Below are 18,174 nucleotides of genomic sequence, written 5' to 3'. Positions count from 1 at the left end.
ACAATGTAATTTTTTGGATTTTGGGGGATTCTGTCTGTCACAGTTGAAGTGTACAGATGATAAACATTACAGACCTCTAAATTCTTTGAAGGTGGAAAAACTTGCAAAATTGGCAGTGTATCAAATACTTATTTTCCTCACTGTATGCCTGCACATACCATAACCTCATTGTCACCATTTGATTAACAACATTGACATCGGCACACTGCTCACCCACACAACACCATACATACTCTGCAATCTGCCCTGTACAGTGAAAATCGGGATTCAACTGTTCGACGCCAGACATCAAATGGGAGCATGCAAAAAACTGACGAAAAATTGCATGCAGGTGGTGACCCCAATGAGGACAACAAGCATGCAAATAAGCTTCCCTGAGATGGGTTCTAACAATTTATGCAGACATTTTTTGTTTATGCAATCTTATTGTTGCAGCAGCTGTCCAGGTGGGCGGTCTCAAACAATCTTGGAGGTGAAGATGCCGTATGTTGAGGTCCTGGACTGATGTGGTTACACATGATCTGCAGTTGTGAGGCCAGTTGGATGTACTGCCAAATTCTTTGAAATGGCTTTAGAGATGGCTTATTGTAGAGAAATGAACATTAGTGATGAGCGAGTACCAAAAACCTCGGGTGCTCGAGGCTCGGCCGAGCATCCCAAGATACTCGTGTACTCGGCCCGAGCACCGAGCCCAATGTTATCCTATGGGAGACCTGAGTATTTTTCTGAAATGACCCCCGGCAGCATGTAGAAACCCTAAAAATGTCACAAAAGTCTCAGAAGAGTGCTCAAATGACATGGCAACAGCATGGGGAAGACCCCTTGAAGCATTTATCACTCAAAAGTCACAGTTGTGAACAATTTTTTCCGAGTTTTACGCCATTTTTACGGACTCACCAGAAAACCTTCCAAAATGTCACCAAAATGAATTTTTCATGGCGGAAATGTTAAGGGCACATACCCAATAGTGAGATAGAGCTGGTGTATGTTACTTTTTGAGATTATTACATGAAAGATTTTACGTAAAAACATTGTGTGGCACTCCGATGTCCAAAACGCACGTTTTGTGCTTTTTACTAGCGATGTCGGTCATTTTTTTTTTTCATTCTATCTCTCGTCGGTCAGTCTCGCTCTGTCGGTCTCTGTCTGTCTTGTCTGTCCCCCTCTCACAGTCTGTCGGTCATTCTCCCCCCTCTCTCTTACTTACCGTTCCCCGATCACTGCCGCGGCGCTGCACAGCTGTTCACTAAACTCCGGCGGCTTTTCCTCTTTTGAAAAAGCCGGCCGCTCATTAAACAATCTCGTATTCCCTGCTTTCCTGCTTTTCGGCACCTATGATTGGTTGCAGTGAGACACGCCCACACGCTGAGTGACAGGTGTCTCACTGCACCCAATCACAGCAGCCAGTGGGCGTGTCTATACTGTGCAGTGAAATAAATAATTAAATAATTAAAAAAAATGGCGTGCGGTCCCCACAATTTTAATACCAGCCAGATAAAGCCATACGGCTGAAGGCTGGTATTCTCAGGATGGGGAGCTCCACGTTATGGGGAGCCCCCCAGCCTAACAATATCAGTCAGCAGCCGCCCAGAATTGCCGCATACATTAGATGCGACAGTTCTGGGACTGTACCCGGCTCCTCCCGATTTACCCTAGTGTGTTGGCAAATCGGGGAAATAAGGAGTTAATGGCCGCCCATTGCTGCCAATAAGTCCTAGATTAATCATGTCAGGCGTCTCCCCGAGATTCCTTCCATGATTAATCTGTAAATTACAGTTAAAAAACACACACACCCAAAAAATCCTTTATTAGAAATAAAAAACACTAACAAAGTCCCTCATCACCAATTTATTAACCCCGACAAACCCTCCATGTCTGGCATAATCCACAGTCCTCCAGCGTCGCATCCAGCTGTGCTGCATGAAGGTGACAGGAGCTGCAGAATACACCGCCGCTCCTGTCAGCTTCACACAGCAACTGAAGACAGCCGCGCGATCAGCTGAGCTGTCACTGAGGTTACGTGGATCCAGCGGTGGATGCAGCGGTGGCCGCAGGTAACCTCAGTGACAGCTCAGCTGATCGCGCTACTCACCGCCGCTCCGGTCAGCTCCACGCAGCAACTGAGGTGAGTATAGCGATCAGCTGAGCTGTCACTGAGGTTAATCGCGGATCCAGCGGTGGCCGTGAGTTACCTGACTGACAGCAGCTGATCGCGCTACTCACCTCAGTTGCTGTGTGAAGCTGACCGGAGCGGCGATGTATTCTGCAGCTCCTGTCACCTGCATGCAGCAGAGCTGGACGCGACGCTGGAGGTCCGTGGATTACGCCGGACATGGAGGGCTTTGTCGGGGTTAATAAATTGGTGATTAGGGACTTTGTTATTGTTTTTTATTTCTAATAAAGGATTTTTCGGGTGTGTGTGTTTTTTAACTGTAATTTACAGATTAATCATGGAAGGTTTCTTGGGGAGACGCCTGACATGATTAATCTAGGACTTATTGGCAGCTATGGGCTGCCATTAACTCCTTATTACCCCGATTTGCCAACGCACTAGGGTAAATCGTGAAGAGCCGGGTACAGTCCCAGAACTGTCGCATATAATGTATGGGGCAATTCTGGGCGGCTGCTGACTGATATTGTTAGGCTGGGGGGGCTCCCCATAACGTGGGGCCCCCCATCCTGAGAATACCAGCCTTCAGCTGTATGGCTTTATCTGGCTGGTATTAAAATTGGGGGGACCGCACACCGGTTTTTTAAAATTATTTATTTATTTATTTTACTGCACAGTATAGACACGCCCACCGGCTGCTGTGATTGGGTGCAGTGAGACACCTGTCACTCAGTGTGGGGGCGTGTCTCACTGCAACCAATCATAGGCGCCTGTGGGTGGGAAAAGCAGGGAATATGAGATGGCTGTGTGCAGAGCACAGCGCGCCCGCCGGTATAAAGGCTCGGTCACGCTGTGCGGGCCGGCCAATCACTGCAATTCCACAACTAACAGGGCTGTGGCATTGCAGTGGTCTGCCAGCCAATCCCTGCATGAGGGCTGGCTCTCAAAAGAGCGCCAACATGCAGGGATGAAGACCACGAGTACCGCACGAGTATCGCGAAATTACTCGGTACCCGCCGAGTAGCCCGAGTACAGTGATACTCGTGCGAGTACCGAGTAGTGACAAGCATACTCGCTCATCACTAATGAACATGGCAACAGCTCTGGTGGACATTCCTGCAGGTAGCATGCCAATTGCACGCTCCCTGCAAATTTGCGACATCTGTGGCATTTTGCTGAGTGATAAAACTACACACTTTAGAGTGTCTTTTTATAGCGCAATAATCATGCTGTCTAATCAGCATCTTGATATGCCAAACCTGTGAGGTGGATGAATTAGGAGAAGTGCTCACTAACACAGATTTAGGCCTCCTTCAAACGTCCGTGTCTCCAGTATGTGTTTGGTCCATTTCCTCACGTGCTGGAGACATGGGCACACGTAAACCCATTAAAATCAATAGGTGTGTGCTCACGTGTGTGTTTTGCCATGGACCGTGTCCGTGTGGAGCATACATGTGCCCGTGTGCTCCACACGCAGACATGTCCGTTTTTCTCTGGCATCACGGGTGTCACACAGACCACACACGGACCGCATGGATGTGATCTGTGTGACATGCAATGGAGAAAACACACGTGCCTGTGAAATAAAAATGATTTTTATACTCACCTTCTCCAGCACTGCTGTCTCTGCCGCTGCTGCCACTTGCTTCTGACACCGGCTCATTATGCTCATCGCATATTCACTCCACTGCGGGTCGGAAGCAGCAGCAGCGGGGAGTCGGCAGGACCGGAGACCATAGATCAGCACCACAGACAGCAACGCTAGGGACAGGTGAGCAGAAAGTTCCTGTTCTCCGTGTGTTATCACGGATAACATAAACATGGCACACGGAGGGCAATACGCACCTTTGACACGTCGTGAAAAACATGCGTGATTTTCACAGACGTATGAAAGTGGCCTTAGTCAAATTTGTCAACAATATCTGTCAGAGAAACACCCTTTGTAAAAAGAAAAAAATCTATCATGTTTAACTGAAGGATCGGAAAGGATAAAGACTAGGGGAACATGGACAACCACAATGCATAATCCAGTCCACTGCAAAAAAAAATAGTCTTTCCATCTTGTGCTCAATTGTCACTGCTCTGAATCAAACATTCAGCAAAGAACTTTAAACATTATTAAAGCATATATGTAATTTTCCTCTTAAAAAAAAAACAATAAAAAACCTACAGTAGCTAATCTTAAAATAAAAAAACACAAAAAATGCCCTAGAGTTCAAGCATCAATTTTATGTCTAAAGCTGGTGTCACACTTGCGAGTTCCTTGTGTGTATCTCATGCGAGTCTCATGGTGCATCACCCGGCATGGGCTCACACTCTCCTCGCAGGAGCATCTCAGCTGCATAGAGATACATGCAACTGACCCGCACCAGTGAAGAGATTATGAGCCCGTGCCGGGGGATGCACCGCGAGACTTGCGGGAGATACACGCGAGGCAATCGCAAGTGTGACACCGGCCTAAAGGTAAAAGGATGTCAATATACTAGCACTTTGGCACAAAGATAATGTCATATCACTATGTTCTGAGAGCCATAACTGTTTTGTGTTCGAGCTGTGATAAAGGCTTGTTTTTTGCATGTTATTAAAGAGCAACCAAGATATATAGTGCATAGAGGGTAAACTTCTGTTAACCATCTAATTCTTCTAAAAATGTATATTTTATTAATTTTTCTTTAAAACAGTCAAAGGAAAATCAAAAAACTAAACACGGTGCTGTGTAAGGTAAAACACACAGGATGCCTTAGCATTAAGTCGTGCATAGGAGAATGTAAACAGTATAGACCTAATAATATAGGCAAGGATCTACCAGGGAATATGGATTTAAGGGGGCTTTACACGCTGTGACATCGCTAATGCGGAGTCGTTGGGGTCATGGAATTTGTGACGCACATCCGGCCGCATTAGCGATGCCGTTGCATGTGACACCGATAAGCGATTTTGCATCGTTGCAAAAACATGCAAAATCGCTAATCGGCGACATGGGGGTCCATTCATAAAAATCGTTACTGCAGCAGTAACGAAGTTGTTCCTCGTTCCTGCGGCAGCACACATCGCTCCGTGTGACGCCGCAGGAACGAGGAAGCTCTCCTTACCTGCCTCCCAGCCGCTATGCAGAAGGAAGGAGGTGGGCGGGATGTTACGTCCCGCTCATCTCCGCCCCTCCGCTGCTATTGGGCGGCGGTTCAGTGACGCTTCAGTGACGTCGCTGTGACGCCGCACGGACCGCCCCCTTAGAAAGGAGGCGGTTTGCCAGTCACAGCGACGTCGCCGGACAGGTAAGTATGTGTAACGGCTCTGGGCGGTGTTGTGCGGCACGGGCAGCGATTTGCCCGTGTCGTGCAACAGATGGGGGCGGGTACCCACACTAGCGATATCGGGACTGATATCGCAGTGTGTAAAGTAGCTTTAACTCTCCTTTTACTGTTTCCTGTCTGTCAGCAGAGGTAAAATACCTTAATTTTTTGGGTACCCCCTCTCCTCAACAGCTTTCCCTTGCACGCCCGTGCTAACCACAGCTAGTGGCATCCACGACCATAGAAAAACCAAAGTGCTAAAGCGTTAAAACAATCATTACAGTTCTTAGTCTGGGATTGTTGTCTGAGACTAAAATCTTGAAAGCTCCAATAGAAAAGTACCTGGTTGGGGATGAGATTTGTTTTTTTTATATCTTTTATATTTGAGTATTGAGAATCACAATAGTCTGGAAGTGTATTGGATGTATTGTGAGTCACACTGAATCTACTAACCGATGACTAAGGACTGTGATGATTGTTTTAAGAACTTCAGCACTTTGTTTTTTCTATGATCGTGGATGCCACTATCTGTGGTTAGCAGGGGCGTACAAGGGAAAACCGACAGGGAGCAAGGACACCCAAAAAAATCAAGGTGTTTTACCTCCGCTGACAGACAGGAAACAGTAAAGGGAGAGTTAAGGGGGCTTTACACGCTACAATATCGTTAATGAATTATCGTCGGGGTCACGGTGTTTGTGACGCACATCTGGCTTCATTAACGATATCGCAGTGTGTGACACTTATGAGTGACCTTAAACGATTGCAAAAGCAGTCAAAATCGTTTGCCGCGGAGAAGTCGTCCTGAAACAAAAAATCGTTTTCTGCTTATTAGCGATGTTGTTCCTCATTTCTGGGGCACCACACATCGCTGTGTGTGACATTGCAGGAGCGACGAACATCTCCTCACCTGCCTCCACCGGCAATGCGGAAGGAAGGAGGTGGGCGGGATGTTACGTCCTGCTCATCTCCGCCCCTCCGCTTCTATTGGACGCCTGCCATGTGACGTCGCTGTGACCCCGCATGAACCGCCCCCTTAGAAAGGAGTCGGTTCGCCGGCCAGAGCGACGTCGCAGGGCAGGTAAGTGCATGATGGGGTTAAGCGAGGTTGTGCGGCACGGGCAGTGATTTGCCCATGTCGCACAACCAACGGGGCGGGTACGATCGCTTGTGATCTCGCTAGCGAGATCGCAGCATGTAAAGCCCGCTTTAGTCCATATTTCCCTGGTAGATCCTTGCCTATATTATTAGGCCTAATACTATTAACAAGCTCCTATGCGAAACTCCACGTTAAGGCATCCTGTATGTTTTACCTTACACAGCACAGTGTTTGTTGTTTTGATTTTTCTTTGACTGTTTTAAGTATAAATTAATAAAATATAAATTTTTAGAGGAATTAGATGTCAGCAAAGGTTTTTTTCATGTTGAGCTGAAGTTCTTAGTGGTGTAATTTGGAGAACATACAACTTTTTTGATGGCTTTTCACCTTTTGTTTTATTTCTTTAAGCTAGGAGACTAAAACGCAGAAATATCTAATGCCAGGCTCATGGTTTGGACAAAAATGGTCATAAATGGAAAATTAGTACCAAACCTGATCAGGAATTTACCATCAAAGATAATAGGACATGTAATTTTCAGAGACTAAGTACACTTTTTGATTTTGCAAAAGTAAAATATTATGCACATTCCAACTTATATCACAAAAGTTTAACCTCTACACCTCTGCCTTCAGATGACCGCAGAGATAAAAGTCTAAGGGGTTCAGATCGGGAGACCTTGGTGGCCATTCAATTGGCCCACAATGACCAATCCACTTTCCAGGACACTGTTCATGTAGGAATCCTCAGACCTGACACCCATAATGTGATGGTGCATTTTTGGGGTCATCTGAAGGCAATTGTCTATGCTGTGAAGATAAAAGATGTGCAGCATCTGAAACAATGGATATTGGAAGCCTGTGCTAGCATTCCTTCTGCGGTGTTGACATTGACAATCTAACACAATGGGCAGCAGTTTAAACACATTTTATAAGTCGTCATAAAAATGGAAATAACTAATGAACAAATAAAGTTACATTAAAACCAAGCACACCATTGTTTTTCTTGTGAAATTCTCAATACGTTTGATGTGTTACATGACTCTCTTCCCATTGGAAAAAATAAAGTTGGATCCAAAATGTCCGACTTCCAAATAGCCGCCATGGTCATCACCCATCTTGAAAAGTTTTCCCCCTCCCATATACTAATAAGCCACAAACAGGAAGTTGATATCACCAACCATTCCTATCTTATTTAGGTGTATCCATATAAATGGCTCACCCTGTATTTCGTACTACATCCTATATCTTAAGCCTAAAATGTGTTGAAAATGCCAGTGGTAAGTGTTCGAGATTAGGAAAAGAGGATGAGATTAATATGCAAAAATAGTGGTATTGTGCAAATATTAATCAATACTTATTGGATGCATATTTTGTAATCTTGAGTGTATTGGATTGTTTACTTCAATGGAATCTGGTTGTAGGACTGGAAATATGAAGGAGAGGGGGAAACGCAATGTCAGAGACTGGGATGCGAAGGGCCCACCATTAGCAGCAAAGACCCACCAGTAGAATTGACTCTAAGGGCTCAGTGTTGAACTATATGCATGGATAGATGGGGCGCACTTCACGATGTCTACAGATATCAATATGCATAAAAACTTATAAATATAAACTATGTACAATACACACAGGTATTATATTTTAGTGGTGCATATAAATCACAAATTACCAAATAAATGAGTAGAATAAAAAAAATCAGCGAGACTATATATATTATAAAAAAATATGAATGGTGATGTAATTTGATATCACAATTAGGTAAAGAATTAAATGTAGCAGTATGTAAGCATCCCATTCATATTACATCATGAGAAACTAGATAATATAGGCAAAAATTACATATAACAATATGACATTAAACGGGTGATTCAATACTCTGCAATAGTGGCCACATCCCTATAAAACTGACAGGAAAGACTTTTTTCAAATACCTTGTTCAAAAAATTCTGCTTCTGAGCGACGCTATTGCACTCTGTTCATCCCCATGAAGTGACCCTCAGGCTCCGTGACCTCTGAGATCCAGTGATGTCACGTCAACTTCCAGTTTACCCGAGATTTTCGAGCCTGGCCCCAGCCTTCTTGAGTGACTGGGCTGTGGGTGGCGTTTCACTGCTAATCACAGCCCAGCATCACAGTACAGCATGTCGTGCATGCTCTCCTTCACTGTAGAATGCCGCAAGCAGGTGCAATGCTGGGTTGTGACATGCGGTGAAACTCCACCAACAGCCCAGTCAATTAGGAAGACTGAGGCCGGCCTCAGTGATGTAAGGTCAACAGAAATTAGACGTAACATCACCAGATTTCAGATGTCATGGAGCCCGAGAGGTTACTTTATGGGGGTGAGCGGACCGCAAGAGCACCACTCAGAGGCAGAATTGGCTGAACAAGGTATTTAGAAAAAGCCTTCCCTATCAGTTTTACAGGATGTGGCCACTATTGCAGAGTAGTGAACCACCTCTTTAATACATCCTTATAGATAATAGGTACATAGCCCAATAAAAAGGTGTTGGTAGTACTGGTCCCATGCATATTGCTACACCTCTAGCTCCATAAGGGTACCTATGCTGCTATATAATAATAAACTGGTTAGTTTGTTAAATCACGGATGAGATGCTGTCTTTGACTTTATATAGTGACTCAAGTGCTAACTACTGCTCATATAGGGGGATGGAGGTTCACTTCTGCACTTGGGCTCACCGGGAAATTCACCCTTTCCGCCATGGGCCAGTCTGAGACTTGTGAAATGACTCTGTATAAGTAAAGGTATTGTGAAAATATTAATCCGTTATAGTTGGATGCAAATTTTATGATCTCAAATTTATTACGCTATTTACCTTATTGGAATTAGGAAGTTGTACTAATATCTTTAGCTTTACATACTTTCTTGCTAGAAGACATAATATTGATTTCCCATATTTTGTTGCTTGCTAGAGAAATAGTAGAAAAATTGTAGTGTCCCAAAAGGGACAAGGTAATTTACTTTACTAATCATAACTATTTGGTAGCATTGAGGGAAGCCAAGAATGCCTGAAGTCAACGAAGATATTTTTAATTCTGGAGTAAATGGGTACATTTTTACAATTTACATGCCTTAAATACATAAAACAATTGAAAATACCTCTTCTTTGTGTGTGGAAAAATACCATATATATTTTTGACTTTGACTAAATATAATACATTAATGGTTTACTATGTTTTGTACTGCTTTAGAGAAGATGTAGAAAACAGTTATTATGAAAAACTTTATTTTCAAAGAATAAAGATGAAGAAAATTAACAAAAACTGAAAAGAAATTCAAATTTTATTTCTTTATATCCAATGTTAACAAAATCAAAGAAATTTTTTGCAATAAACATTTTCTAAACCTTGTTGATATAATAATTACAAATGCTAATATGTTTTTTTAATTCATTGGCAAAGTCAATAAAGGTGTCAGCCTTAGAATACTTTTGTCTTTTTCAACTCAAAAGTATTTACGTAGATTTTTCTGCATAACACAGTAAAAAAATATAATTATACGTTATATTTCCTTCTGATTTAAGGATCGTGGCTCTTATTTGAACAAATAGCAGCATTTTTGCTGTTTCAGTCTTATAATTGTTGCGAGTATTTGCCACATTCATAAGATTAAGCTATCACTTTGGCTGCCTGATCCAGTAAATTTAAGTGTTCAAATAAAATGAATCAGCCATCAAACCACCGACATAAATATATAGAATGTACTCTTAAAAGGGACAATATTGTATTATTCTGGGTTAAAATAGATTACAGTTATATGATATATGGCACTTACTTTTTCCTTTTTTTTTACAACCAGCTGTAAAATCTTGAACAGACTGTAGAGGTCACTGCTCACTTATCTATGGCTCATAGAGACAGAGTAATTTGCCTCCATCTTTGCTACTTTAGCTTCTATTTCGGAACATTTCAGCTAGAACTGAACTCTCTTCGATCTCCAGGCTCCAAAAACACTGGATTTGCAATATAATCCTTCATATTAAGGAATACATGAAATGTTCTGGCTCAATCATTTTCATGGAGTCATGATCAGGTTGGTGTTCTTTATATTACTGCAAATGTACTGGGATCCGGTCTTGTGTCAGCTGCATTACATCATCCCAGAGGAATCCAAGCACGGAACATTTGTTGGAAGGATAGCTCAAGACCTTGGACTGGAAATGGGTGAGATTAATTCTAGAATGCTGAGGATAGTTTCTAGAGATGATGATAGGGAATTTTTCCAAGTAAATTTGCAGAATGGCATCCTTTTTGTCAATAATATTATAGACAGAGAAGCAATATGTTTAGATATAGCCTTCTGCATTATTCCACTACAGGTTATTGTGGATAAGCCTGTGCAGATGTATCAGGTGGAGGTAGAAATAGAAGATATAAATGACAATAGTCCAGCTTTTTCTTCTACTGTGTATAACCTGGTTATATCAGAATTGAAACCTGCAGGCTCTAGATTTCCATTAGAGGGAGCAGTTGATGCTGATATCGGCACAAATGCAATTAAGAACTATGAACTAAGTGTGAATGATTACTTTGTGTTAGATTTTCAAAAATATATGAATGAAATTGGGGCTTTAGAACTTGTGCTGAAAAAGTCACTTGATAGAGAAAAGCAATCAGCACTCAATCTTACACTGATATCCTATGATGGTGGTAAACCAAGATTGAGTGGTACCACACAGCTTACCATCACTGTGGAGGATGCCAATGACAACTCTCCTACTTTTGCTCAACCATTTTACCAGTGTAGTGTGCCAGAAGATGCATCAGTAGGAACATTGGTCATAAAATTAAATGCTACTGATTTAGACCAAGGAAGAAATGGGGAAATTCTGTATGCTTTTAATAAATTGTCATCAACAAAAATAATGGACATTTTTAGCTTGAATCCTCAGTCAGGAGAAATAATACTTATAGAGAACTTGGATTTTGAAAATATTAAAAGATATGAACTTCATGTGGATGCCATTGATAGTGGCGATCAACCAATGGTTGGCCACTGTAAAGTTCTAGTGACTGTTGTAGATGTCAACGACAATGTTCCTGAAATAATCTTAACATCCCTATCAGTACCCATCCCTGAGGATTCACCCCAAGGAACAACAGTTGCTATCATCAGTGTTGCGGATAAGGATTCAGGAATCAATGGAAAAGTCAAATGTACAATTTCCCAAGATATTCCATTCAAAATAAATCCAGCGTTAATGGGGCATTTTTCCCTGACTGTAGATGCCCCATTAGATAGGGAACTAAAATCCAAGTATGAAGTTAGAATTACTGCAACAGATGAAGGTTTCCCTCCATTATCGGTTTCCAAAATACTTGATCTTGACATTAGTGATGTGAATGACAACTCTCCTCAATTTTTGCAGTCTGCTGACACAGTTATTGTCAAAGAAAACAATCCACCGGGCTCCCATATCTATACAGCAGCAGCTGTTGACCTAGATGATGGCCAGAATTCCCACATTTCATACTCAATTATTGAAAGCACAATTGATGGGATTCCTATATCCTCCTACATCTCCATCAATCCTGAAAATGGAAAATTATTTGCATTGTTCTCATTTGATCATGAACATGTGTCTTATTTCCAATGTGCTATAAGAGCTACTGATGCCGGTCTTCCTCCACTTAGCTCCAGTCTAGTCCTAAATATCTTCATTGAAGATATCAATGACAATGCTCCTAACTTTTTTCTTCTCGGTTCTCCAGTTTTACTTAAAATTCCTAGAACAATTCAACCTGGTCAACTAATAACTAAAGTTAAAGCAGTGGATCTAGACTCTGGATATAATGCTTGGTTATCTTACAGTTTTGTGGATTTATCTCCAAAAATACCATTTTCTATTTCTCAACATACTGGAGAAATCAAGGTTAAACGTTTATTTACAGATTCAGATAATGAAGAATACAAAATAACCGTGGTAGCTATGGACCATGGAGAACCTGTCATGACTGCCACAGCAGAATTTTTTGTATCCTTGGTGGAATTAGGAGAACAAGTTTTTTATAACTCTCCAGACACCAGTTTTGATGAAAATATTTTAGATACAAACATGTATTTAGTTGTGGCTGTTTGTGTAATCTCAACTATATTTCTCATTACGCTAATTGTCTTTACTATTTTGAAATGGCAAAAGTACAAAGAAGAGGTCAATGAACTGAAGGAAAATTACAAGATATGTTCCAACACCGGAGGCAGTTGGATGTATTCACAAGAAGGCCAAGCTAAATTATATTTAAATACAGTACAACCCAAAAATGACTTAATGGTTTTTACACCAAATAGTTTTCATACAACAGGAGAAAATGGCTTTGTTGATGGGGTTATCGTAAGTTCTTCTAGGGTGAGTATTTTATTCTATAAATTTAAATGTTTCAATTCAAATTCTATAACTATATCTTATTTTAGATTACTGGTGGTGGAATATATTGAAGCTTTATATTAAGTGTAATCCACCAAATATGTTGTTTTATGTTTTCATTGTATCATTGAAACTTTGTTTGGTTTCATTAACGTTGAAGGTGGTGTCATGACTTATAAGCAACTAACTATTCTACAGAATGACATCATTGGTATGTAGTGAATTTGTTTACTGTGCAAATTGTCTCTTCAGTGAAGATAGAGATGAACTCTAGTGCCACCTATTTGAAGTAGCAATCCTAAAAGTCAAAAGTGGCTCTTTAACAAGCCTTGTTATATGACTTAGGATTTATGCCAGATCAGAACCTCAATTTGCAAACACGGTTTTTCAGGGTGATTGCCCCTTGTCAGTGCAAAGTATGAGATCTGATCTGGCTGTATGAGAAGCTAAAACAGAGTCTAAGGGAACTTTAAAGATTGCTACTTCTAATAGGTATCACAATAGTTGTTCCCCTTCTTCACTGAAGAGGCAATGTTCATATTTCCCAGAGGAGCATTGCAGCTATAAGTCTCCTCAATGGCATGCCAGATCGGTGTGTCAGTCTCCACAAGGAGAAAAGTTTTCTCCATTGTTTACTGTGTAGACTCATCTAGAAAAGGGTGGTAATGAGCACTTAAACCTTTACAGAGGTGTAATTTTCATTTGTGTGTTGGGAGCATAAATATATACTGATGGCTCTGCAATGATTTTTACTGGAATCTCTGTCATCCCACTTATAGCATGCAGCCAATGGGTGAAATGGTAGTTAGAGACCTTACAAGGATCTCTTGACCAAGACATGGAATCATACGACTCTTGTTTTAAAATAAAATAGGTATACCAAAGAGTGATATCAGTCATCAACTAAAAAGAAAAAAATCTCAATAAAAAGTTGTTTTATTTTGTAAAAGTGCAAAAATATGCATATTTTTGTGTTGTAGCTTTTAATATACCAAAGTACAGATATAGAATTGTTTTAATCTAACAGATACTTAATTAAAATAAATTAACTACACCAAAGACAAATATCTTGATGATGAGAGAGCTGTAAATGGATAATTAACCAGTAAAATACACTGGACAAGTCAAGTTATGTGTAAATTTGCACTTTTGTGCGTTAGAATATCTCGCTGCATCAAGTTATATATGCAATGTAAAAATTAGAGGATCAGTCTGAGTTAAGTTAAATTTCTTGAAATTCGCAGTTTCATGCAAATTCAAATATTTTGATATTTGATTTGTGGTTTGCAAGAAAAAAACTTTCCCAGCAATATTTCCCACACTGCTGAAGCATTAGGCAGTAGGTTAAAGGGAATCTGTCACCACTTTGACATTTTGAAACTGTTAGTATGGGCATAAAGGTTATAGCATACTGAAAAAAGCCATACCTGTATGGCTCATATCAGAAGCCTTGTTGTGGATAACTCAATTTTTATCACTTTATGTAAATTAGTTCTTCCAGGCTATGGGGTGGTTGCGGCCTGAAAGATATCTCCACCTCCAGAGATTATTATAAATAAAAAAGGGCATTACCAGTGTGATGTGTGATGGGCGCTCTCTGCTCTCACTGCAGAGCAGTGTGAGATTATAACTGACACATCTGCAGGATCCTCTCAGCTTTGGCCTTCAGCTCACAGGCAGACAGTGTTGCAATATTGGTGCAATAGATTAGAGCTTAGGGAGCTGCAAAAAATGTGGTTGAAAGAACACAACTTTCATTTCTCCTGTTCTTTGTCAGTTACTTGTCTCACACTGGTAACACCTCTTTTATTTAAAATAATCTCCGGAGGTGGAGATATCTTCCAGGCAATAGCTGTCCCATAACCTGGAAGAGCTCATTTACATAAAGTGCTAAAAGATAATTTTTCCACAACAAGGCTTCTAATATGAGACAGACAGGTATTGCTTTTTCAGCAGTCTATAACCTGTATGGCCATATTAACAGTTTAAAAATGTCAAAGTGGTGACAGATTCCCTTTAATGTTATTATGTGTTACCATTCTGGCCTCTTCCTAATGCCCTGCAGCTATGACATTTACATATTATTATGCCTTGTTCATTAGTGGTCATTACCTGGGCCATCTGAGATTGTTGGTTTTCAGTGGAACACAGTTTGTACAGCAAAGTTGTTTTCCATCTCCAGAGTCACTGGGTAAAGGCCGCTTTACACGCTACAATATCACTAAAGCAATGTCATTGGGGTCACGAAATTCGTGATGCACATCCGGCCGCGTTTGCGATGTCGTTGCGTATGACACCTATGAGCGATTTTGAATCGTCGCAAAAACGTGCAAAATTGCTAAATGGTGACATGCCCCCCTATTCCCAATTATCGTTGCTGCTGCAGGTTCGATGTTGTTCGTCGTTCCTACGGCAGCACACATCGCTATGTGTGACACCGCAGGAACGAGGAACCTCACCTTACCTGTGTCCACCGGCAATGAGGAAGGAAGGAGGTGGTCGGGATGTTATGTCCCGCTCATCTCGGCCCCTCCACTTCTATTGGGCGGCCGCTTAGTGATGTCGCTGTGACGCCGAATGAACCGCCCCCTTAGAATGGAGGCAGTTCGCCGGTTCACAGCGACGTTGCTAGGCAAGTAAGTAGTGTGACGGGTCCGAGCGATGTTGTGTGCCACGGGCAGCGATTTGCCCATGATGCACAACCGATGGGGGCAGGTACCCACGCTAGCAATCTTGCTAGCAAGATCGCAGCTTGTAAAGCGACCTTTAGTCTCTTTATTCTGAAAAGTGTACATTTTTATGGTTAACAGGTTTATAGTCAGCAGGGTCCTCTCTCTCTTGTTGAGTGTAATCTTTTATGATCAATGAGGTTCTCCCTCTTCTCAAAAGTGTAAGCTCTTATGGTCAACAGAGTTCTCTCTGTCTCTTTTATACAGTGTGAGCTCTTATGGTCAACAGGGTTTTCTCTCTTCTGTAGAGTGTAATATCTTACTGTCAGCCGAGTCCTGTCTTTTTTGTACAGTGTAAGCTCTTATGGTTAGTGATGGGCGAAAACGAACTGTAAAGTTCGGGGTTTGTACCGAACACATAGTGTTCGTGCAGACGATCCTGAACACAAGCTTTCCTGGGAAGCTCGTGTTACAGTTTGTGTCCAGTTTGAGTCCAGGGGCTGTAAAAAAAAGCACATTATTAAAAAACATTATGAATATACTTACAGTTCCTGCGACGTGTCATGCAGATGCTTCTGCTTCCGCGTCCGATCATTGCTATGCCACCAGGTAATCACCACTGTCTGAAGAACCTTCCATGATGTCATAGCAATGTGACCAGTCTGGTGTGAATGTCGTACAGACATTGGCTTACAGATTGGTCACATGGCTATGACGTCATTGAAGGTTCTGTTAACGTCCGGGGGTATTCATTGCACTGCTCGTCACTCAGCAGTTTTTGTCTGTTTTTGGTTGTCTTCGCAGTGATGTCAGGGTTCACCTGAGTTCATGGCTCATGGACTCAATTGAACCTTGATTGTCACTGTGCGAGTCTTGCATTGCATCACCCGGCACGGCACACACTCTCCCGACAGGAGTGGGTCAGCTGCATGTATTTCCATGCAGCTGAGGTGCTCCTTAAAGGAGGGTGTCAGACCGTGGGGGGTGATGCAATGCGAGACTCGCAGGAGTCATGCAAGTGGAATCATACTCTCAGTGTCAGCCTGCTTCTCGCTCTGTAGAGACACTTGTCTGTACAGAGTAATGAAGCAGAGCTGACATTGCTCTACCTGCTTCTCGCTCTGTATAGATGCTTGTCTGTACAGAATGATGAAGCAAAGCTGACGATGCTCTACCTGCTTCTTGATCTGTAGAGACATTTGTCTATGCAGAGCAATGAAGCAGAGCTGTCATTGCTCTACCTGTGGACTACATCAGACTAAGGATTTTTTTTATAATAAAGATGGAATCTCTAAATGTTTTTTTTGTTTTATTTCTAATAAGAAAAAAATGTTCTATATGTTGTGTTTATTTTACTGTTTACTAGAAATTCATGGTGGCTATGTCTAATTTGGCATGACACCATGAATTTCAGGCTTAGAACCAGCTGAGAATACAAAACTGCTATTAACCCCTTTATTACCCAGCATGCCACCGGCATCAGGGCTGCTGGATGAGCCAGGTTAACTGCCTGGAAATGGTGCCAAGGGACAATGTGCCATTTCCATGGGCGGCTGTGGGCTGCGATTTTTAGCATGGGAGACCCACAACGCTTACCATGCTGAGAATCCCAGCCTCTAACTGCCTGGCTTTACCTGATTGGCAATCAAAATATGGTGGGATCCCACACTTTTTTTTAATTTTTTTTTTGAATAATTAAAGAAAAAATTAATGGGCTTCCTGTATTTTGATTGCCAGCCAAGGTAAAGCCAGGAAGATTGTCGGTGGCAGCCTGTAGCCGTCCACTTTATCTGCGCTGAGAATCAAACATACTGAGGATTGTCTCTCATAATAATCATTACTTTATCAATGTCAAAAAAGGCCTCTTAAATAGAGATGAGCAATCCTGCAAAGGATTGGGTCAGTTCAGGTTCACCGAGTCTGCCTGAGATTGCCGATAGTATCATCAATCCTAATCGATCCGATCATCGATCCTAGCAGAACCCATTAAATTCAATAGCAAACAAAAGTCATGTGTTCTAAAATGGTATAGGGGGTGCTGTAAAAGAGAAAAAAAAAAAGGTTAAAGTAGTCAATACTTACCAAGTTTATGAGACCCCCCATTACTAATCTGTAAGTAAAAAGAAATAAAGAGAAACACTGAAAAAATCATTTATTTAACATAAAAGACAAAAAAATCCTCTTTCACCACTTTATTAACCCCCAAAACACCTCTGCAGATCCGTCGTAATCCAGACGAGGTCCCACGACGATTCCAGCTCTGCTACATTACTGAAGGCACAGCGCACGATCATGGAACATGTGACGTAAGTAACCTGACCTCGGGTGACCTCAGGGAACCTTAATGAACTCTCACTGAGTTCACAGACCTGCATCTCCTGGCTAAAAATTGAACTGTGGAATTTTTTGCCAAGAGATGCAGATTTGGTGCTGAAATTTTACACCAAATTTCTGCACCCAATCTATACCTCCTGGCAAAAAAGCATTACTATCGCATGCAATATTTATGCGGTAGTGATGTGATTTTTTTTTTTTGCCAGTTGGTGTAGATTGGGTGCAGGAATATGGTGTAAAAATGTTAGCACTAAATCTGCAATCTCTTGGCAAAACAATGCACAAAACT

At 41.7% G+C, this 18,174-nt stretch overlaps 2 protein-coding genes across 11 annotated transcripts in view; both read left to right on the top strand.

Moving 5' to 3' along the window:
• The window catches only part of LOC142303212 (protocadherin alpha-C2-like), a 465,288-nt gene that overhangs the window by 228,352 nt on the left and 218,762 nt on the right, over window positions 1-18,174 (top strand). The gene's annotated exons all lie outside the window — the stretch shown is intronic.
• The window catches only part of LOC142303215 (protocadherin alpha-13-like), a 111,061-nt gene that overhangs the window by 14,997 nt on the left and 77,890 nt on the right, over window positions 1-18,174 (top strand). The window lies entirely within an intron of this gene.

Source organism: Anomaloglossus baeobatrachus, chromosome 4, assembly GCF_048569485.1.
Source record: "Anomaloglossus baeobatrachus isolate aAnoBae1 chromosome 4, aAnoBae1.hap1, whole genome shotgun sequence".
In the NCBI taxonomy this organism is placed as follows: domain Eukaryota; kingdom Metazoa; phylum Chordata; class Amphibia; order Anura; family Aromobatidae; genus Anomaloglossus; species Anomaloglossus baeobatrachus.
This window is presented reverse-complemented; position numbering and strand designations above follow the sequence as displayed.